At 38.3% G+C, this 24,809-nt stretch overlaps 1 protein-coding gene across 3 annotated transcripts in view; it reads right to left on the reverse strand.

The window, feature by feature from the left end:
- The window catches only part of TBC1D5 (TBC1 domain family member 5), a 536,851-nt gene that overhangs the window by 362,743 nt on the left and 149,299 nt on the right, over window positions 1-24,809 (reverse strand). For 2 of the 3 annotated variants that reach the window (XM_055135279.1, XM_055135277.1), the window contains exon 4: window positions 167-288. The exons of the other annotated variant lie outside the window; for it this stretch is intronic. The gene's annotated coding sequence lies outside the window, so the exon portion shown is untranslated. The remainder of the gene's footprint in view (window positions 1-166; window positions 289-24,809) is intronic. 3 annotated transcript variants of the gene reach the window in all.

Consider the following 24,809-nt stretch of genomic DNA (forward strand, 5'->3'; position numbering starts at 1 on the left):
GTTCTCTGAACACAGATGTTGAAAACAACAAGCAATTTTTATTAAACATTTAATCTTTGCACATTTGAAGGAGTTTAAATACTGAAGAGTGATCAAAACATAAAACATATAAACACCAAAAATAACTGCATATTAAAATGAGGCACAATGTCGAGTTTAAACTTACAACAATGAGAAATCCAGAGGTAAGCTTCTTCCGATTCCTGTTTAAAACGCCGGCCTTGTCCCCCTTTTCTTTTCTAACACGTATGCTATGTGTGAACACCACTGTGCATCCTTCCACAGTACCTGAGGAACGACAGGGGAAGCTTATTTGGAGCAGAGAAGATCTGAAGCTTCATGTGACTTCTCCCACTTAGGCCATCTCTAATGTGAAAACTATCACTCAACACAACAATGAAAGCGGAACACAAAAAAAAAACACCAGTGCTTCCAAATGATTAAAATGAGAACTTAGGATCTAAGCGGAGCGTTTCACAGAACAACCAGAGCGAGCTTCTTAAAGCAAAGGAAGCAACTTAGCAAGGGGCAACCCTCCCCACTACTGGCAAAACGACTGCTTCAAAGATCAAAATTAGCTCCAAAATGTCGAATCAGATCAAGGAATTATGACTATTTCAGAGGACAGCCCAAACAATGAGCGTTTCTAAATAAAAGCAGGGTGTATGGCTCCTCTCCCTTCCAAAGTCAAAGACGCCGAAGAATGGGTAGGAGTCTGAGAGCGAGAAAGGGACAGCAGACGGTGGGATCCCGCTGGAGGGAACAGAGAGCCACAGGGTGAAGCCCATGCCCAGAGCAATCGCCAAAGCTGCAGCACAGGCGCCCTTCTAGGCACCGTGGCACACGGCACTGAGGGAGACACAGGATGTGATCAACGGAAGCCGAAAAGCAAGTGGCGGGAGACGGGCGATAAATATTAAAACACCAGGTGGGACTAATGGCTGTGATGAAAATAAAATAAGCCTACGAGACAGAGAGACACCGGGACTGTTTTAAACTGGGTATTAAACCTTTGAGGGGTGATTTTCAAACAAAGTTGAATTACAAAAGGAAGTATGGCATGAGAACCCCAAAGAATATTATTCCAGTGGGAACGGACTGTACAGAAATCAAAAAACAGAAACAGGCTGTTGAGCAATCCCAGAGTTCCTCATAGGAGAAAAACGTATTACCCAACATTTACTGTGGGATTTTTTTCACTTTTTAGAGTTTTTCCCTTATGCTTAATGGTCAAGTACTAATTTATGTGTGAATAAACTCTTATTGTACGAACAACAGGACAATAACAAAAACAAGCACACAGTATACACTGCATGTTTACTATTAGATTAACAGAATGGGTGCAGATAAAACCCTACAACACCTGAGACAAAAGAGCGATGAGAACAGAGAAGGAACAGTGTCCTGTGTTTATGGTACTATGAAAGGACTATAAAAAGTTCTTACCAATAGTCCATTCCCATCTAGAAATATACCGTTTGGGGGCCAGAGAGTCACTTGCTTTGCATGCAGTCCACCTGGATTTGGTTTTCAGCACCCCACCTGGTTCCCCAGGCCTGGAAGGAGTGATCCCTGGCTACAGAGCCTGAAATAAGCCCTAAGCATAGCTGGGCTTGCCCAAAAGCCAAAATGCAAAAACAAAAAAAGAAGAGAGGAGAGGAGGGGAAGGAATGGGAGGTGAGGGGAGAAAGAAAGAAAGAAAGAAAGAAAGAAAGAAAGAAAGAAAGAAAGAAAGAAAGAAAGAAAGAAAGAAAGAAAGAAAGAAAGAAAGAAAGAAAGAAAGGAAGAGTAAGGGAAAGAAAGAAAGAAGGAAGGAAGAGTAAGGGAAAGAAAGAAAGAAGGAAGGAAGAGTAAGGGAAAGAAAGAAGGCAGAAAAGAAAAGAAAACCCCACAACTTTTGTACAACTACAAAGAAATTTGATGTTTAATTTAACAGAGTAATAAAGTTCTGAGAGTGGCGGAACACATTAATAAAGAGTTAAGACGGGGAAAAACCAAACATCTTCCTGCGAACATTGCTGATCAGGGTTGCAAAAGAGCAGCACTAAGAAAGGGGATGCTGAACCCTCCTATTGACTTATTCTACCAGGAGGTGCTCTGGGATGCGCCCGGGGTGGTCCTCACTTCCGGCGGTGCAGGAACCACCCCGTGTACAAGACTCCTGACCTGGTCACTCAGGAGGCAGAGCACGCACTCGGCATCCGGAGCTCACTCGCAGTCCCAGAATCAGAAGTAACTTCTGAAATCACAAAGGCTTATTCTCTCAATCCAGAAAATGCATGCTGAAAATTATCCCCACAAATATATTAGCAAATGTATTTGCTATGGACGTGTCCGCAGTCTCTCAAAACCAAGAACTATTTCCTAACTTTGATATGAAGCCATTTGGCAACTGTCATATGTTAGTTCTCAAAATTTGACTTGAATTAATATGAAGTTATTTACAGTCTTTATTTAGCCAACAGTATAATAATCATACATTTTCCATCAGAATCAGTAACTTGTTTGTTTTCCTGGATTTGCTTTCACTGAAAAAGTTCTGCAATTTACGATGCAACACATAAACAATTCCCAAATCCAAAAAACTGTGGACTCCAAAATGTACCTCATTAGCCAATGGGATCTGTATAAACTTAATTATTCCAACAATGTTGTTTATAAAAAGCAAAATGCTGGACACAACTCAAGTGTTCAATAACAGAGGCCTGGCTGAATCAACTACAAACATATTTTCTCTTACTTTTTTAGTCTATTAGCATTTAATCACTAAACACTCAGCTTACTATATATCTACAGCATCGATCTTCTGTTTGTACAGCACGCACTCTCTTTTTAATGACCAACTTTCACATCATCTGTCCCTTAACGTATAAGGTATAAAGTCACCCACAGAAAGGAGCCCAGTTCTACAGAAACATGAGTATATCTGACGTGAAAAGACTCATGAAATAACCTGGGGGCAAGAACAATGGTACAGTGGGTAAGGCATTTGCCTTGCATGAGGTGACCTGGGTTTGATCCCCAGTAACCCTTTTGGTCCCCTGAGACCAGCAGGAAAGATCCATGGGTGCAGAGCCAGGAGAAAGTCCTAAACACTGCCACGAGTGGCCGCAAAACATAAAACAAAACCCAAGTAAGTCAAAAACAGACTGATGAAATAACTTGATTTAAATAACACCTCAAGGTGATAATAAAAAGTTAGCTGTCAAAACAAAAAAATCCATAGTAAAGCTCACTATCGACCATTTCAATAATCTATTCTGAGAAATGCAACTCAGCCAGAAATAATATTTTGATAATTTTTGAAAATGGTAATGTTAGTTCTCAAAGGTAACCTGAGAAGATCTAATCCGAACTCCGTAAGATGGAACTCTAGGCGGGAACTTTCATCTAAGAGACAGTCTGAGCGCGCTCTGAGTACGGAGAACACAAAGCTCCATTCTACTCATTTAAGTCATGATATATCCTAGAAAGTCAATGAAAATTGTTGACAAATGCGTACAAACACATTCTCTATCATGGAGCACGTTCTTGCCTTGAGTACTGAGTTAAAAGCTTTACAGCTGGAACCTGAGAAAGACCCTACAGGAATATTTTGACTTTTTATAAACATTTTTCCACTAGAGTGCTCTGGACATATATAATATGTATATAATATATATACATATATAATATATATACATATAATATATATATTATATATAATATATATAATATATATACATATAATATATAATATAATATATATAACTTCAGTTTTTCTCTTCATTTCAAATATCTAATGCTGGTGTTTTACTTTACTGATATAAATTGATACTATATCATTTGAAACTGACATTAAATGTTTCACCTATCAAATGTGGAAGTATCCGACACTCCAAGAAGGTTTAACTAAAGCAAAAAGGCATCCTAATGAAAGAAAACATTCGCACCCCATCAATCGGATAAAGATACATCCTTATAGATCTTGGATATATAAAGGCATCACAAAGCTGAACAACAAAATTAAAAGTACCATCAAAATAGGGAGAAGAACTGAACAGATAACCAGGAAAGGTATAGTGTATCTGTTGGATATACCCTAAGTGTTTTAGGCTTCATCAGTAAGTTGCCCCTTTTCCTCCCCTCCTCCCACCGCAGAGAAGCTTACAGTGCTCCTGTGAGCATTCCTAATCCTCTGAGTTTATGTTTAACCTTTCCTTTGTGTTTTACCACTCATTGTAACAATTCCCAAAGTCAATCCTGGTTACTTATAAGACAAAAACTTTCTGGTAACCCTGGACTTTGTATTTTTAGTGAATTACCTGCTTTTCTATTTCCCCTACAGCCTTTTCATATTTCACTACAGAACAATGTTCTTTGCTTAAACACAGAAACACTGTTAATGCTGCTCCTAATATTTGGGAATTGACTGACTCTTAAATATATCTACTCCTGGGCATCCAGCATAATTACTTGACCGAAACTTCGGCTGCCATAGTTCCTAACACTCACAAAGGGAGGTCCCACCGTGGGACTGGGATGGACCTGGGGCTGGTGGTGAAGTTACCCTGGTATCCAAATGGGACTGTCTAGAAAGCATAAAAGCACAGTCTTGATACAAGCTGTTATGACTTAAGAGACAGGACCCCCAAGGGGAAGGGCAAGCTGAACTGGCCTTAAGGACTCAGCCTGGGATTTACGGTAAAAGCCTTGCTTGCTTTCAGAGTCCAGAGAACTAAGTTTTGGAATCTATATCTCTAATTGTGTTTATCCAAATAACTGCAAATATTAATAAGAAGAAAACTTGATTTTTAATAGGCACAACTAAAGGGAAAAAAGAAAGGCAAGATAGATGTCCCTGGGAGACACAGTGTCTAACTGAGTTAATCCCCCCAAGAAAATTGCCTCCACCGAAATATTTTGCCTCTGTAAATGACCAATCACAGCTATGTGCAGCCCTATACCTCAAGCCCCCTCAGATGTTCTAGAAGGATGCTAGCTGCTCTGCACTCAATGGGCCATTTTGACCACCAGTCTGTGGTCCCCCATTTCTTTTTTTCCTCTACTACGGAGACCTGGGAAGAACAGGGAGGCGGTTCTTGGCCAACTAAATGCATGTGTCGTGCACCCCTACCCACTCTGTGAACTCACATGTAACCACTGGTAATGAGAAGTAAAATGAAAAAGAGAACACCTCACATATGTGAGAATAGCTTATATCAAAAAACCAATAACCAACAAATGTTGTAATAGGGATGGAAAAAAGGCATTCTCAATAGGGATGTAACCTGGCCAGTCCCTATGAAAAGACTACAGAGATTTCATCTCTCTCTCTCTGTCTCTCTCTCTCTCTCTCTGTCTCTCTCTCTCTCTCTCTCTCTCTCTCTCTCTCTCTCTCACACACACACACACACACACACACACAAATAAAAATAAAATAGGGACTAGAGAGACAGTATAGCAGCTAGGGTGCTTGCCTTGCCTTGGCACAATCTGAGTTCAGCACCCCATATGGTCTCTTGACACAAGAGTGATCACTGCACGCCATAGTCAGAAAGTAAGCCCTGAACATTACGATGTGTTGCTCCAAAAACAACAACAAAAGCTTTAAATGGGGTCAGAGAGAAAATATATGGGATTAGACAAATGCCTTGCATGCAGAAGACCCTGGTTCAATCCTGAGTATTGCCGGGTGCTGGCCTAGAGGTCACCCAAGAAATGCAAGCGTTAGCCTGCTCCTAGAAGGCATGAACAGCCTGGCAATCACTGACCCTGGCATTGAACCACTTGCCTGCTTAGCCGAAAATGGGAGCTGGGGGAACGGTGCTCACAGGCTTCTGAGCAACTTAGGGGACCACTAAATTAAAAAACAATAAAAATAACAACAAATAATATCCAGCAATTCTACCACTAGGCATTAATTCAAAGAACACAAAAACACTCATTTAAAACCATATATGCACTTCTGTATATTTAGCAGGGCTACTTATAATAGTCACGAGACAAGTATCCAGTTATTGGATAAAGAAGATGTCAGTAGAAAACTATGTTACTATTAAATTAAAAGACATAAGGAAGAGGAAAAACATTCCAAGTTCAACAATTGAAAAACTAATACTGTCACAGTTAAAATGACACTGTTAGCCAAAATATTACACAGACTCATTGGAAATCCTAGCAAAATTTCACTGAAATTCTTCAAGGACTTAGAATATATCTTCCAAACATTTGCACGTAACTTTAGAGCTCCCAAATAACAAAATAAATCCTAAAGGGAAAATATACAAGAAACATTATAATTCCTAACTTTAAGCTATAATGTAAAGCTACAGTAAACAAAACAGTGTGTTATCAGAATAAAAGCAGGCACTAGATCAAAGAAATCAAACTGAGGCAGAAATAAACTCTCATATGTATGACAACTAATTTATAACAAAAAAGCTAAATACATAAAGAGGGAGAAGTGAAGTTTCTTCAGCAATTTCCCAATGGTGTTAGAAAAACTAAGTATCCAACTGTTAGATAAGGATTTGTCCTTAAAAATACATCTAGGAAATCATGAGCAGATATGACCAAGATACTGATTTCAGGGGAGTCATCAATGATTCAACTCCACTGGCAAAGAAAACAGAAGCAAAAATAAACAGGATTACATCAAACTAAAAATGTTTATGACATAAGAAATGAAGCACAGCGGGTAGGCTGTTTGCCTTGCATATGGCCGACCTGGGTTCGATTCCTCTGTCCCTCTCAGAGAGCCCGGCAAGCTACCGAGAGTATCCCACCTGCATGGAAGAGCCTGGCAAGCTCCCCATGGCATATTCAATATGCCAAAAACAGTGCCCACAAGTCTCACAATGGAGACCTTATTGGTGCCGATTCGAGCAAAACTGATGAACAATGGGATGACAGTGCTACAGTGCTACTGAGTGGGAGAAAATATTTGCAAACCATACATTTGACAAATGGATAATAGCTAAGACATGAAATAGGCAGAAGAAAAAGAGTTCATCATCATTGATAATCAGAGAAACTCAAACAAAAATGACCATGAGCCATCACCACACACCAGTGGGAATAGTCTATATGAAAAAGGCTCAGAACTACATAAGCTGCTTGCTGGAGCTGTGGCAAAAAAGGAATCATTATTTCAGGTGAAATTGTAAATTGGTTCAGCCTCTGTGGAAAATGAAATGAGTACTTTTCAGAAAATTTAAAAATGAAAATGCCGTAAGATCCAGTTATTCCACTCTTTGGCATATACCCCAAAGGCACAAAAACATTAATTAGAGAAGATATATGCACACTTATGTTCACTGGAGCTACCAATATATGAAAACAATTCTAGTAGCCGCTGACATGAAGGGATGGAGCAATTGTACCATATGTAAACAATGGAATACTACTCAGCTATAGTGAATTTCATCTACAGCTTGGTTGGAACAAGAGGGCGTCATATTAAGCAAAGTAAGTCAGATGAAGAAGAACAAATGCCAGATGACCTCCTTCACACATGGTAAGAAACCAAATGTGGGAGCAATGTGTCTAAGAAAATAAAACCTTGGTTTCTAACAGTTCCCTGTGGTTACTAAATGGGGGAAATCAGCAGGGACGGAGTGTGAGACAAAGTAGAAGAAGAAAGAGTGGGCAAGTGTTTTGGGCATTTTGGTTGGTGCTATGGAATGTTTGCCAAAAGCATAAACAAGAACTCTACTACTACTATGAACCATGTAATCTCAGTAACAATAATTAAATTTAAGAAGATTATTGCATATATACACAATAGATTACTACTCAGCTACTAGAAAAGATTAAAATGTGCCTTCTGCTACAATATGAAGAAACGGGATTTGGTTATGCCAAGCAAAACAGAGGAGGAAAAGATAACAGATGATCCCAATAATATGCAATATTTTTGTTTTTGTTTTTGGGTCACACACAACGATGCTCAGGGGTTACTCCTGTTCTGCACTCAGGAATTACCCCTGGCGGTGCTCAGGGGACCATATGGGATGCTGGGAATTGAAACCAGGTTGGCCGAGTGCAAGGCAAACACCCTACCAACCATGCTATCGCTCCAGCCCCCAAGGATTTTTCTTTTTAAAGGAGGGAATGGGCAATGTCTAATAGAAACAAATGTTCAGATTCTGCCATAGCTCTAAATTTGGAAGCAAGGGAGGTGTCGGGGGCAGAAAGGGACTTGGGGTAGAGGAATATTAGCAGCCTGGTGCTAGATATGGTATGGTAATATTTTATCCCCTAAACAAAACAAAGTAAAACAAACAAACAAAAACATTTAGTCCTATAAACCAGTGTTAACCCAACCAAAAATATTTTTTTTGAAAAAGAAACCCCCCGGGCTGGAGCGATAGTACAGCGGGTAGGGCGTTTGCCTTGCACACAGCTGACCCGAGTTCAATCCCTGGCATCCCAAATGGTCCCCTCAGCACAGCCAGGAGTGATTGCTGAATACAGAGCCAGGAGTAACCCCTGAGCATCGCTAGGTGTGACCCAAAAAGCAAAAAAAAAAAAAAAAAAAAAAAAAAGAAAGAAAGAAAAAGAAAACGGAAACTCCCATGGCTTCAAAGTCAAGCCCAATACCGGTAGCATCCTCATCACCTCCTATGCATGTCTGCTCACTCGCTCAGAACGACAGCTTACTAGTGACTAGATGTCTCTACAACTCTGTATTCTTCCACTTCCCTTAATACTGTCTTACAGAGAAATGTGAAAACAAATGCTCTGCATGAGACAAGGTTTGATCATAGCAGCCTTTCTTTCCCATCCCTAGAGGCATAAAAGAAACCCAACAGCTCAAGGTGACATTTTCAAAGAATCATCTTAAACAGAGTCTAATTTATTAAAAAAAGGGCAACTCATTTTCAAATTTGACCATTTATTAACTACTTAGAAAAACATTTCATAAACGATTGTTACAGATTATAAAACTGCTTAAGAGCAAGAAGTGACCATTATTAACTACTCTGACAACAATAATTTAGAAAGAACAGTGCATTGCCCTAACCTTTTACTTTAATGAGTACAAAAGTAGCAATAGGGAACTACACAAGCAGAAGAAACGAGATGACACAGGTGAAAGAACACACAGGGAAAAGGAAAAAGTATAGGGACAGAAAAGGCAAAATATATCACACAACCTAAGGTACTTTCGTCCATCAACACAAAATACATATAAAAAGTAAAATAACTGCTTAATATGAACAAAAAGCATGTTATGCATTGATAAATGTTTGTCATTAGTCAAAGAGCAGGTATTGATTCTAATTATTTGTCAGTAACAGAACTAGATAAATGAGGGCAAACCAATAATTAATCACAATAAGCAAAACTTTTCATGAACAATATTTTTAATATAGTTATGAAATCTGTGTAATTTGAGAAAAAATAAAGAAGTAGGAACTATTTCTTCAGAACTATTTCAACACCTCATGGCTCATATAAACTGACATTCCCATTTACATGTAATTAATTCATAGGACAAAAAGCTTGAGTTTCAATATATCACTCTTCTTTAAAAAATCTAGATTGCATACAAATTTATATGTATATACATATATACAAGATATATATACACACACACACGAGGGACCTTAATAACATGCTTTACTGTTAACAGACTAAAAGGGAAATTTATTTTACACCTCTTATAGTCTAGTCCACTGATGTGCCTAAAGCAGCACACATGTGTTTGGTTTTACCATACTTGCTTGTATTCTCTGATATACATTCTCCGTCCCTCTTGGAGAGACCCACAAGCTACTGAGAGTATCCCACTCACACAGCAGAGCCTGGCAAGCTTCCTGTGGCATATTCAATATGCCAAATACAGTTAACAATAGCAGGTCTCATTCCCCTGACCCTGAAAGAGCCTCCAATCATTGGGAAAGACAAGTAAGGAGAGGCTGCTAAAATCTCAGGGCTGGGATGAATGGAGACGTTACTGGTGCCCGCTTGAGCAATCGATGAACAATGGGATGACAGTGATGCAGTGATGCTTTTAATTGGGGGAGGGGGAATAACCTTCAAGCACTGCTCAGGGGACTGGGGGCTATTTCCCAGGATACTCAGGCAACAGCTAGGGGTGAGAACATGGTGTTGTTCAGACAGATGTTCCAGGAAGTACAGAACCACTCCAACAGTGCTGGGGGCAAGTGAGATCTCTCCAGGGCTGGGCAACCCCCACCCCCCCCCATCATCTCTTGGCTCCTATTCTGGTATCTTTAGTTTCTGAGCACCAGTGACAGTCATAGAAGATTTTTTAAAAAGTAAAAAAAATGCTCAAAATTTGTAAAAATCACTTGTATCACTTGTCATCCCATTGCTTATTGATTTGCTCGTGTGGCTCCAGTAACGTCTCCATTCCCTGTCGCGTGCTATTGTAGCCCAATGGCATCTGCTCGCTCCAGGAACATGAATTTGTAAAATTCGTAAAGGTATAAAATGTTAAGCCCCCGGGGGGGGGGGAATGTTAAGCCCTATAGAGAGGACTCAAATGCAGAGAAAGTCACAGCTAAATACTAAACCAAGAGGCACTTAAATTCCTTAGGATTGGCCAGCACTGGTTTTCTCCAACCAGCACAATTACATTATGAAAAACATCAGAAATTCCCGTGATAGAAATACTTTTCTCCTGTGGGTTCAAGTAACGCATTATGTGGTATGAATACAATAATTCTATCTATAGAGATATTGCCAGATTACACGTTTTTTTCAAGAACGTTCTATTCTATGGTGCCATAATGATCAATAAACTAGATTCGATAAGAAAGTCAACTCTAAAATTGAGTCTTAATGAAAGCCCCACATAAGCCAAAAAACTCAAGAGGTCATTAAAAAAAGCAAAGTGCAGTTATCTGTAAGTCAAACTGCCGTGCTGGGGAGCAGGTAAAGACCTAGTGCCCTGAGAGGAGGCTGAGAGGAGGTAAGAAAGACGAGGGAGTCACATGAAGCAGGGACACTGGCACACACAGAATTACTGTCCCCAGTCCTTCCAAACATTATTCTCAGGCTTCCTGGGATGCCTGGAGTTTGGTCCAGTCTGGGGTCTGGCCCACTTTAAAGAGCAACGGTTTTCTCTGCTTTGACCTGTTCCAGCCCCATTTTAAAATGGTTCCAATGGGTGTTGGCTATTTACTGACCTAATCCTTTTCCCAAAACAGATTTTTTCCCTCAGGGCTTAACAATTTAAATTGCAGTCTGAGTTCAGAAAGAAAAGGACACTTCATGGAAAACATAAAACAGAATAGACAGTATAAAAAAAAAAAAAACTTCAAATTAAAATTTCAAGACCAAATGGTCAAAACGGTCTAAATAGCAAGCACTTAAGGAAAAAATTACTAAGTAGCATGTAGTTAATAATACCAAATGGATTTCTCTTTTAAACGGTGTCAATAAGCATATAAAAAAGATAAAATTATGCATAAAACCTGATAGGTATTATGGATAAAAATGAAAGGTTATGAGAAGAAGAGTTGGAAGTAACATTTTAAATGTATATAAAATATATGCATAATAGATATATTTGGGGACTGATTTTTTAAAATATTTTTTTAAATAGACTGACTTTTTGTCTTTTTTTGGTTCACACTAGATTGTGTTCAGGGCTTACTCTGGAGTGCCTGGGGACCATATGTGGCAGGCCATGTGCAAGGCAGGACACCCTGTACAATCTCTCACCTTTCCTGCTGTACTATCTGGCCTCTAGAGTGACAATTTTTAAACAGTTTTGAAATAAATTACTAGGAAGTAACTGAGAATCAGATTGAATAGGAATGAGGAAGTTGGGGCCGGAGCGATAGCACAGCAGGTAGGGCATTTGCCTTGCACCCGGCCGACCTGGGTTCAATCCCCGGCATCCCATATGGTCCCCCAAGCACCGCCAGGAGTAATTCCTGAGTGTAAAGCCAGGAGTAACCCCTGAGCATCGCTGGGTTATGACCCAAAAAGCAAAAAAAAAAAAAAAGAAGGAATGAGGAAGTTAAGGAAAAAGAGGGTATCTGAGGAGGGAGGGATGGGTGGGTGGGGTGGTGCAGGGTTGAGTCACACCCAACAGTGCTCAGGGCTTACTCCTGGCTCTGCACTCAGAAATCACTCCTGGTGGGGCTTGGGGAAGCATCTGTATTGCTGAGGATTGAACCCAGACATTACCTCCCGTTGACCAGTCTCGCTGGTTTCTAAACTCTCCAACTCTTCTATCCATAAATAAGCATGGCTTTGCTACAAAAAAAAGTTTACTTACGGACACTAAAATTTGAATTTCATACAACTGCTAATGAGACACAAGATATCACTCTTCTTTTGGCCTTTTAAAAACATTTTAAACTACTAACTGTTATTGGCTTATGAACAATACAAATATGAAGTAGCAGGCCAACTAGGGTTCTCTGAGACCAACTGAAACCAACCCTGATTCTGTGTCAAATGTTTAATTAATAACACTCTCATCCCTAAATTATTAAATAGAAACTCGACTCCAAACTCATTCGTTTTCTACATCTATTTCCTAAATAGATACTCCCCGTCATCAACGTCTTGGTTTAGACAAGTCAACTAATAGAGTAGCAAATGCAAGCCCACTGCTATAACAGTTGATCAGGCAAAGAAACATGAATAATACAAAACAGCTGAAAAATACATTAATAAATTTGACTGAATACTCCAGAATGAAATATTTAACTTGCAAAATTGCAGCTATCTAAAAAGAAAAAAAAAATCATCTCTTTCTTCTGGAGGTGGGAGACAACTCAGAGAGCCTTGGGCCATTACAAGTTTCCTAGCCTGGGGCACAGCTTGGAGGTCCTCCAAGGCTACCAGGGCGACACCTTGCTGTGCCTGAGGACCACCAGGGCTATACCTGCTGCTTCTAAGGACCCACACTGTGCAAGGGAACAAATCCAGGGCCTCTGCATGCAAGGGATGTTCACCAGTCCAGTGAGTTATCTCTCTGGACCCAATAAAGATAATCTTAATACACTGCAGAAATAGAGAGACTCACATTTACTAGCCATGCTACAAACTACCAACTACAAACTAGAGACTCACATTTACTAGCCATGGTACACACAAACATATCAGAAGTTTTAATGCCAAAATATCCTTGTTAGATAACTACAAATTGAGACGCATTCTATTTCAAGTTGCTTATATAACAAAAACACTATACAGCAAACAAATAATAATAATAATGATAATAATAATGATGATGATGAAGAATTAATACATGTAGGCTCTGAGCATCAAGGGCTACCAACGTTTAAAATGTTCAAGACACCTTGTGCCTCCTGATGACAGGACATATAATGCCGATATACTTGCATAATAAATTAAGTTTAAATCCAGTCAGGTTCTAAAGATACCTGCCAAGTTGGAGAAAATATGGAGAAAAATGTTTATTGCTTCCAGAGTATAAAATGGGCAAAATCCAGACAGAATGTAGTAAACACAAAAGTTCAAACTAGCCAGATCCTTTAATAGGTCACTTGTAAAGAAAAGAAAGGCACAAAAAGAGAAAATATGGAGTAAGAAAGAGTTAAAAAAAAAATAAAAGGAGAAAATACTAATAAAGAAACACTTAAAACACACACACACACATATATATATATATATATATATATATATTACATCAGGTAACATGAAACTGTGGAGTCTAGATACATCCATAGGAGTTGATAAAACCAAAATAAATAAAGAAGTTACTACTTTGAAAGTCAAGAAGAACAGTTAGTTTTGGAGAAAGGGAAAAAAAGTGTGATTGGCATAGATTTTTTTATGAAAGGGCTTCATCAGTAGCTGACAAGCTCCACTCCTTGACCTGGATTATAATCATAATTTGCCATATATTAAGAAATATTTAATCATTTTCTCTATCTGTGTTCTATTTTATTATGAAAAGATTAAAAATAAATTAGAGAAAATTACAACTATTAGAAACACAAAGAGTGACATGATAATAGCTATGAATACGATTTGGAAGGGATCTGGTCCACACTCAGTGGTGTTCTGGGCTTACTCCCAGCTCAGGAGCTCTCACTCCTGGTGGTGGTTTGGAGACCAAATGGAATGTGGGGAACTGAATGGAATCGATGGTTGCATGCAAAGTAAGAGCCTTACTTCCTTGACTGCCTCTCCTGTTTTGGATATTTCTAAAATAAAAATATATTGCATATGTTATCTACAACTTAATGTCAACCAGTCTGAAAAATAAAAGTGGCATTACAAAAGAAAATTAATGAAATGGATAGCTTTCTAAGTAAAGATAGGTTTCACAATCACTTCAGTTATCCACAGAGAATCTGAATGACATCAAAAAATTTTAAAGGCATTTAAAAAATACGAAAAACTATCCCCTACTACCACAAAGTTTCCTCACCTCAAAATAAAGCCAACAGACCTTGACTGGTTTAAGGCTAAAAGTTAACAAACTTTAAAAGATGTTATTCTTATGTTTAAACTGTATAGTAACAAGAAAAGGGAAAAAAAAATCTCAGAAAGCTTTAGAAGAAAGCTTTCTAGAAATGCCAGGGCAATAATGTTAATAAGTCAACTAATAATCTTAGAAAAGCCTATTAACTGATTTAGGTAATGCAAGGCAGGAAAGGCCATAGTACTTCAGTGAATGCAGCATACCTGGAGAAAATAAGTAGCCTCCATTCCTGATTTGAAAAATTGAGTAAGACATAAAATAGAAGTCCCATTCCTCAATAGAACATTTATAAGAGTAAACATTGTACACACATACACACAAAAAATAGCAAACAGAGTGACAAAATGCTGCCAGCAAGACAAGTGTCTTAACCTCTATACTAACTCTCTAGCCTCTCAATAAATATTTTATTGATATGCTAGGGGCTGTGCTAAACATTAACTAAAAAGAGTCATGAACAAAATATATCAGCACAACTGCAACAACAAACAGTGAATTGTGAAAAACCTAGAGAGGGAAATGTGACTGGTACAAAGGACTTATCCAGCATTTAATTAAATCAAGATGCACAACATGTTTTTTGGATGGGAAGACTAATTACTGGGAAGATATAATTCGCTTCAAAGTAATCTGTACGTCTAAGCAATTCTAATAGAAATTCCAAAAGGGATAAAAAGAGGCAGGTTTAACAGATCCTGAAGTCCATCTACAATGCCCAGGAATATCAATAATTTGTTTTGAGAAATAAAATCTGAAAGCCTTACAAAGTAAAGAGGTAGTAAATCCAATTAAAGTATAAGATTTATAGAAAGAAAGATCATTAGATTAATGCAAACATGATAAAAATACATTTGCTAATATGCTGAATATGACACTATTTTGACCAAAAACCATGGATGAAAAAAATATGTTACAAGGGGAAAAAATGAACATCCCCTTAGAAGAAAAATTTTCAAAATCACCTAGAAATTTAAAAAACTCGCAAGGGAAAATAGGTCTACATACATCTACAATATTCTCCTCTTTTTTATAGCTCCATCCTACGACATTAAGCATACTTTTATTCATTGTTTTAGCCAGTATTAATGAAACATTTATCATAAATTATTCACTATGCTACAAAAACACTGGGGGTTAAAAATATAAATAAGATACAACTCTGAAGTCTCAGGAGCTAATAGTCCAGTAGAAAACACAGCCCAGGTGAATAATAATAATTAAATCTGATGTGAACGTACAAAGTGTGACACTACAAATTAAAATGTATGGTGAAAGATACTTTCACTAAACATGGAAGAAAGATTAGGCAGAATTTCTAGACACGGTCATCTTACTCAAAAGAAAATAAAACAAAGTAAAGAGGCATAATGACTGGTCTGAAAAGACTGAACATTTCCCATGAATTTTAAATCTCCAGTTACACCCATTCTGCCCCGGCTTCTGTCCCCCATGACCTATTGTTCCCAATGAGAACCTCGCCACGCACTCTCTCTCAAGTTCTCAGCACAAATATTTACCCTAAATACTTCAAAAAGCTAACTGTACATCACACAGATTATGCTAAGGGTGAACTGCATATTGCATAGTAACTAGGTACTACTGAGAGAAAAACAGTAAAGTGCAACTTGGCTCAAATCAGGAGCAAAGTGATGTCTCAACTCCTTCTGATGAGAGGTGCCTCCTAAGTGGTGTTCAGGAGTCCCCGGGTCCCCTGCCTGTGCAGTTCTCAGCTAAACAAGCCGGGGGCTCAAGGCAGGGCACCAGGATGCAGAGCTGCTCAGGGGGTCTCCCTCACAGTGCTCTGAGTATTGCAGGGCCAAACTCTCTGGTGCCTCAGGGTCCAGAGTTGTGCCTGGAGGTATCGAGAGGACCATGTGGTATCAGGTCTGAACTGGAGTTGGCTACATGCAAGGCATCTGCCAGAACCTCTGTATTATGTCTCCAGATGTGTCTTTGATGAACTCTCCAGCATCCGTTTGGAGGGGCTTATACAAAGAATAAAATAATACTTTTTTATTATTTTTCCACACTTTAAGAAATTAAAATCCAGAAAAGTCAATTTTCTTTGAAAATGTTAATATACCTAATACGTGGGGCGGGGTAGGGAGGAGACTGGGCCGTACCTGGCAGTAGCTGAGGAAACCCAGCTTTCCTGTGGTACGCCCAGCTCTGTGCTCTAGGGTCACATCTGGCTGTGTGCTCAGAGGACCGTATGCAGTGCCAGGGACCGACCTGAGCTCAGGCACATACAAGGCAAGCTCCTTAACCTCTGTGCTAGCACTCTGGTCCTCCTACCGTAGCTTTCTGATTTGGCTGGCTCGTGAAACAGAAGTGTCCCCAAGGAATAGAGTGGTGGGCAAGGGGTCTGGGGGAAAAGACTGAACAAAGGACATTTCTAAAATAGCAGCGAGATTTTTCACTTGCCGTTCCTGTCACATCATTCAAAGTCATTCATTTTCACTTCCCCAGGTACAACCAAGTAACACAGCACACGTATGGCACATTTCACACGCATTCAGAAATCAGAGAAGATAACTATACTTTAATTAATCAAGAGGGAAAGCTCGGGATTGGAGTGGTGGTACAACGGGTAAGGCGTTTGCCTTGCATGCGGCCGACCCAGGTTCGATTCCCAGCATCCTATATGGTTCCCTGAGCACCGCCAGGAGTAATTCCTGAGTGTAGAGCCAGGAGTAACCTCTGTGCATTGCTGGGTGTGACTCAAAAAAAAAAATGTGTGCAAACCATTACATTTCACGTGACTCATGTGCTTCGAGTTAGCTTTGTTTGTTTCACTATGAGAACGGCCCCCTGCCCTCCCTCCCGCTGCTGTTCCTGCTGTGATGACCAGGAGTCATTTGCACTGTGGGTTGTGGTACTGGCCCGGCGCTGCACGGCAGGTTGTGGTTCTTGCAGACTCAGCTGTTGTGTCTACTGGGGGCCACATGCCTTAGCTGTGGAGCTCACACACATGGTGACCAGGGTCACACTCCGGGCCCCGTGTTCACAGTTTCTTAGCCTTGGTGCTTACCAGAGGCCGCAACCTTTTATAAATCCCTGGAAAGTGTGGGTGGTGCAGCGGCACAACAGCAGCGCCACTCAGTTCACAGGAATCAACCAGGGCATCACACAAGGCGGGTGCCTTAGTCAACGGGCTAGATCACAGTCCCACCCCCCCCACACCCCACCCCAAAGATACACAAACCCATTTTCACGAAGGACAGGCATGTGAAAATTCAAGCTCCTGGGGCTGGAGCGATAGCACAGCGGGTAGGGCGTTTGCCTTGCATGCGGCCAACCTGGGTTCGATTCCCAGCATCCCATATGGTCCCCTGAGCACCGCCAGGGTTAATTCCTGAGTGCAGAGCCAGGAGTAACCCCTGAGCATCGCCAGGTGTGACCCAAAAAGAAAAATGGAAAAAAAAAAACTCAAGCTTCTGGATTTTCAAAAATGAATACTTTTTCATCCTGTGATATCAGATGCAGAAAAATCTCTTCATTAAAGCATTATAGTCCAATATCTGATATCAGTTTTAAGCACTGAAATTTCTATAGGGAAAACACGAAGCTAATGTCCCAGTAAAGTGACAGCTTCCTGATCACTGTGGATAAACATGTAGTTTGGTACTGAATAAATCAAAAAGCTGTACCATTTAGATAGTGATAAAAAATCGAAATTCAGTAATGTAGCTTTAAAAATGTTTAAGTTCTGGGGGCTGGAGCGATAGCACAGCGGGTAGGGCGTTTGCCTTGCAAGCGGCCTACCTGGGTTCGATTCCCAGAATCCCATATGGTCCCCTGAGCACCACCAGGAGTAACTCCTGAGTGCAATGCCAGGAGGTAACCCCTGTGCATTGCCGGGTGTGACCCAAAAAGCAAAAAAAAAAAAAAAAAAAAAAAGTTTAAGTTCTTAATACAGTCAATTATACATATCAATATTATAAGATCAGTTATTATACATCTATAGCCACCATATGGAATCATATACATATAATATAAAATACCACCCAACCATAAAAATATTATAGCAAAACAAGTGTTACATATATCTGAAAATTTACATGGCTTAAGATAAAACATAAGGATAAGACTAACTCAAAACAAATACTCTCATTGCAGGTGAAGGAAACACAGGTTATAAAAGGCCATGTTCTGAAGATCTGATACACATGAGGCAGTCCTAGCAAAGAAATATGACAGACAGTCAAAGTGGCCAGATCTTCTGCTTAGTTTGAAGTACTGCAACACCAACAACCATTTTGACATAAGGATCTCAGTAAAGAAAAAGAAATAACCAAATCTTTTCAATTTAGAGCCATGGAGACAACAGGAAATTTCAAATATTTATGTAAAATTAAAACTATGAACACTATCTCTCCCATCTCGTGTGTGTGCGTGTGTGTGTGTACTGTAGAAAACTGAGTTACTAACAAAACCAGCAAAATCTCAGGTAAACAACCTCAGGCCGTTCTATTGAGTTTAACATTCACTTTTTGAATATAAAAATACTGCAGATCAATTTTACTAGACACCAGATTCTGTTCCTAGGTCCTTTTGGTAAACAAAGAATCTCGTCAAAATCAATGAGCAAATAAGTAATGTCATTGAAATAAGGAACTGAATTATCCTGTTATTTTTTAAACATTAAATCATTTATGTATATATGTAATATCTCCAACCTACTTTTTAACAAATAAAGATGTGATCCCTTGACTCTATCCTACAAAAATGCATTACACTTCATGTCAATTTACGACGTGGCAATACAGACTCCTTAAAAATAAGGACTCCTAAAGTAATCCATTTTGTTTCTAAATAGATATCACATCTCTGACTTTTTTTTTATCTTCAGTATTTCTACAAAGGAATAATTACCCATATGAGTGAAATGTTGCACAGTTCTTCAGGAGAATAACCTGACTGAAGCAGACCACTCACTAATAAAGTGCAACTTAATAAATCATGTGGAATCTTATTTTGTTCAAACCCTTACTAACTCCTAGCACCATCTGTTACCATCAAAACTATATGACAAGATATGATATATAATTAATAGGTAAACAACAATCTAATTAAAATGGACAAATACTCCATGTTCCTGCCATTTGGGAGCTCTAATTACAGACTAAATTTTAAGCTTGAATTAAATATTTAAGCTGGAAAATTAACTTTCCTTCTCGAGCCTTGAATACATTAATACAGATATGTGAAGCGACTTCCTGATGGGAACTTAAACATGTAATTTAGTTTCATCAAAGCAGTTACTAATTGTTAAGCAGCAGTACCTTACCATATGTACACAATAGCTATTTAGAGCTAAAAAGGTGGTTTTAAAGCACCCCTCTGCAACCCTTTCCTGACATAAATATAAAATGTATATACAGCACAGCAGTAAATACTACACATTGAAAATAAATTACTTAAAGTCTTCAGCTTTCAATGATTTCTGAAGACAACTAGAAATTGGCCTGAATAAACAAAGTATACTTTAGCTTATTTAGTAAGATTTAAAAAAAAAAAAAAAACCACCATACACATATAAAGGGTCAAAAGACATTCAAGAATAAAAAGCATCCAGGGACAAAACTCTTGTATTGCTAAAAATTAATAAAGTCTTTTCCTACTGAATCAAATAAAATGTTGAGGTAATATACTAGTTCTTTTCTTTTACCTGTGTTCATCATAGAACATGCAGAAAGGTATTGGAGAAAGCATTTAGATAGAAAAGAACTTTTTTTTTTTTTTTTTTGCTTTTTGGGTCACACCCGGCAATGCACAGGGGTTACTCCTGGCTTTGCACTCAGGAATTGCTCCTGGCGGTGCTCGAGGGACCATATGTGATGCTGGGAATTGAACCTGGGTCAGCCGCATGCAAGGCAAATGCCTTACCTGCTCTTACCTGCTGTATTATTGCTCCAGCCTCAAGATAGAAAAGAACTTTAAGATGAAACAATTCCTGCATTTTTCAGTTTTGAATGTGGTAAAAATAATTTCTTCAAGTGACCCAACAATCACTTGTTTATGAAAATAAGTTCTATACACAGACACACACATATACACACACATACACAGCCATATTAGTTTTCACTACTATTTTGTAATATAAAAATTAAATTTGTGATTGTAAAGGAAGGTATATATCTCCTTTAAAAAGTTTAGTTGGAGGTTTTATAAACAATGATCGTTAAACCATATTAAAAAAAGCATGGATATGAATATTATCAAGAAGTTGATACAAACTGGATTTACTTAAATATTAAGTACTTGTAAAGCTTTAAGTAATGTAACTGATAAGCTATACAACTGACAGTACATTGAAAAAAGTTACATATTCTGCTGTTTAATATTCAAGACAATGACAGATAATTAACACATGCTTACATTAATATAGGATATACTAAGTATCCTGTATTTGTAATTTTTGTCAAAATTTATTAAATTAAAATGTCATAAAAAGTTTTTCATAAAATTTTAAATATTTAATTTTATTTTAATAGAAAACATATGTACAATTCAAAAATTCATTGACTATGCTGCAAGTGTTGCTCATGAGAAAGTTTATGCTTTTGTCTCTCTGTATTTTCTCTTTATCTATTTTTAAAATTACCAAGATTTTACTTATGGTTAAATTTTGCTTTCTATTTTGTTTGGGCCACACCTGGATGTGCTTAGAACTCACTCTTGCTCTGTGCGCAAGGATCAGTCCTAGAGGCCATGTTCTGGGATTCATAAGGTGCCAGGAATCAAACCCAGGTCAGCTGGTTGCAAGGCAAGCTCTTTACCCACTATACTCTCTCGCCATCCCCATTCATGCTTAAATTTTTAACCCTATAAACCAGATTTGTAACGCATCTGGTTATGTCTAGCATTTGACATTACTAGACTATCTCTAGTAATAATAATCTCTCTAATCATCTCTAATCATCTCTACCAGGGCTGGAGCGATAGCACAGCGGGTAGGGTGTTTGCCTTGCATGCGGACGACCCAGGTTCAATTCCTCTGCCCCTCTCGGAGAGCCGGGCAAGCTACCGAGAGTATCCTGCCAGCACGGCAGAGCCTGGCAAGCTACTTGTGGCATATTCGATATGCCAAAAACAGTAACAACAAGTCTCGCAATGGAGGCGTTACTGGTGCCCCCTTTAGCAAATCTATGAGCAAGCGGATGACAGTGGTACAGTGATACAATCTCTATCTGACCAAGAATTAAAAACTTTTAAGTTCAAATATATCACAGATCTATTCTACAAGCATCTATTCTACAAACACGTACTTTTAGCTTCACTGACCGACACAGTATAACAAAATATACAGAAGTATCACTGTCACTGTCCTTCTGTTGTTCATCAATTTGCTCAAGCGGGCACCAGTAATGTCTCCATGATGAGACTTGTTACTGTTTTTGGCATACTGAATATGCCACGGGTAGCTTGCCAGGCTCTGCTGTGCAGGCGGGATACTCTCGGTAGCTTGCTGGGCTCTCTGAGAGGGACAGAGGAATCAAACCCAGGTCGGCCGGGACGTGTGCAAGGCAAATGTCCTACCTACTGTGCTATCACTCCAACCATACAGAAGTATAGAGGTTCAAAAACATCTTGCAATTACCAAAAGATTCATAAAGATTTGTAGTTAAAGATCAGCGGCTATCCACAAAAAAGACAACAGGGATATCCTTCAAACAACCACTTGAACTAAATATTTATTGTGATGTTGTTCTAGAACATCAAAGGTTAGAAAATTAGGGAATAAACAGTGAATGTTACTAAGAGATAAAAACTGTCCTCAAAGATTTGACAGATATACAAAATCTGGCTGATTCGTATTTAAGTAGCATAGTTCTTTTCTGATATTAAATCAGTCAACTGGAAGATAACAGAAGTTACTCCATAATGCAGGCTAGAAAAGTCTATTCAATTTTATTTAAAATCTGTATGCTGTAAAAGTACATGCCATGGAATTTACTAGGATGACAACTATATAGATATGAAATTCATGACATATTGATTCAACATATTGAACTGGTTTTTAAAACCAATTTATATAAATGATTATAATAGTCTATATTATGTTTAGCCCTTGAGGCATATGGTAGTAAATTTGAATTTAATTTTAAATAAATTTACATAAATATAAAAAGTTCAGTAATTTTTATCCACCCTGCATATGAAACAGAACAAATAAAAAACAAGAAGATTGTACTTTATAAAGGCACGTTATGCCCAAGAAGAAACAAATCTGAAATCCAAGTTTATCTCTTAAAAAGAAATCAAAGATGGAGTTCTATAAGAAAGAAAAAGAATTCCATTGATAGAGAAGGTACTACTAAATATGAAGCGGCAAATATATTTTACTCCAGGTAAACCGAATTTTAAATATTTAGCAGTAAATATAAATTTGCATTTATTAGAGTCTATGGATAATAAATGTGGGGGTTGAGGATAGCCTGGTGGTAGAGGACATACTATACACATATGAGGCACCAGGCTTTATCCCAGCAAAGGGGGGGGGGGGAACGTGGCGCACGTAATCAATCTAATTCACAAAACCACAAATATTCTGATCTATTCTACAGGAAACACTAATTAGGAGAATTTTACAGTAACTTCAGAATAACTTGAACACATCAAGTTTCCTTGACAGTCACTGAGAAGTTGGTGAATCCATCCTTTATAGGAGGGCTCTGACTTCCCCTCAGAGGGTCTCAGACCTAGAGAACAAGAAACCACAGGGTCTACATGTGTGGGTGAATACTCTTTGTATGAAATTACGCACCTGAAATTAAAAACTTGTATCTTAACGTCAAATACCATCACTAGTCCTGTCAAATAATCAATTAATCCATATATGCCAAAATTCTAAATATATTAAACAAAAAAACAAGATATGACTTAAATTTGGTGTTTACAGTTTGTGTCATCACAAGCATTTACAAATGAAAACCATCCACCAGTTACTTTATAGATATTTTTATCTAATTCAAAATCCATCTATAAGCTATACTCTATTGCCATGTTACAGACAAGGAAACTTTGGTTATAGGACTAAGTGTGTTGCCTACATCTCAGATCTTTAAGACCAAACACTGTTTCTGATGATACTTCCAAATTTTATTAAAAATCAATGACTGAATTATTTTCAAATGTATCTTATTTTCAAAAATTAAAGAATCTTCAGTGTTTTAGTGAACATTTCTAAGCCCATCACTGCTATAACTGGCATTTCACTTTGCTTGTTTTAGTAATGCCAGGTGGCATTACTTACCTATCTATGCAGGCCAGAGTTTTTACACATTTCAAAGCTGCAGTTGTTATTACCTTACTTTTTCAACATTTTACTACAAATTTAAATACAAAATAAAGGGTAAAAGAATATGATTGCTAACACCCACCTAAAACTTTCAATAATATTTCAGTATGCTGCCCTAGTATATCTATTTATGCATCAAGTCATTTTATCAAGGCACTTAAGTTACCTAAATTATTAGTTGTAACTTCTAATTTCCTACACAAAATGAGAGTTAATGAAAAGTTGTTTTCATGTATTTTAAAATGTTTCCTTAAGCCATTATTACTTACAGTTTGAATATCTGGCTAACCATACTTTGAGATTTTTGGTTTTTGCTTCTTTTTTCACCTAACTTTTCTATCAGATATGAAAACACAAACCCTTCAGATGAGAGTTGCCTTATTTCTCTGGAGAAAATCCGTAGGTTATGGGAGGAATTGGACATACTTTCAAAAGAACTGTAGTGCACTCAGCCAACCCAAAATCTTTGTACCAGCAGTACCAGCTGACTCTGAAACCATTACCAAAACGTTACTACTACAGCTAAGGAACACGAACATAATTGCACAACAATATATTTATAGTTGCAATTCTATAACCAAATAATAGTCACTCTCACTGGTAAACCTTATTCCCAAGTCACTATTTCCTGAAGTTTGCTTGTTAATAGGCCAATTTCTCTTCTAAAGTCCTTCTATCCTTCTGCTCTCAGCACAGGTATTTCGAAATTCAGTGAAACACCTTGTTCTGTGGTTTTATTAATTTTACTTTTAGGTTTCATATTTAAAATATATCATTTTTAATTTGAAGCTTTAATATATTGTTTTTAATTTTAAAACTGTAGCCTCCCTTCTCATTTTACTTCTTACCCTAACAACCCTAGATGATCTGCGCTACAAAGCCAACCAATGCCTTCCCAACGCACTGCCCTCTCTTGATCTCTATCTCTCTGCTTTCCTGAGAACGCACCATCACTGGCTCCCTGTCAAGTGAGCCCCCACTCAGTCTGCTAAAATCAGAGGAAATAATGAACCAAAACAGTACTTTCCCCCTTTCTTTCCACTGAGGCACACCGACACCCCCTGTGGCAACCACGGAGGC

Source organism: Sorex araneus, chromosome 4 (assembly GCF_027595985.1).
Source record: "Sorex araneus isolate mSorAra2 chromosome 4, mSorAra2.pri, whole genome shotgun sequence".
In the NCBI taxonomy this organism is placed as follows: Eukaryota; Metazoa; Chordata; class Mammalia; order Eulipotyphla; family Soricidae; genus Sorex; species Sorex araneus.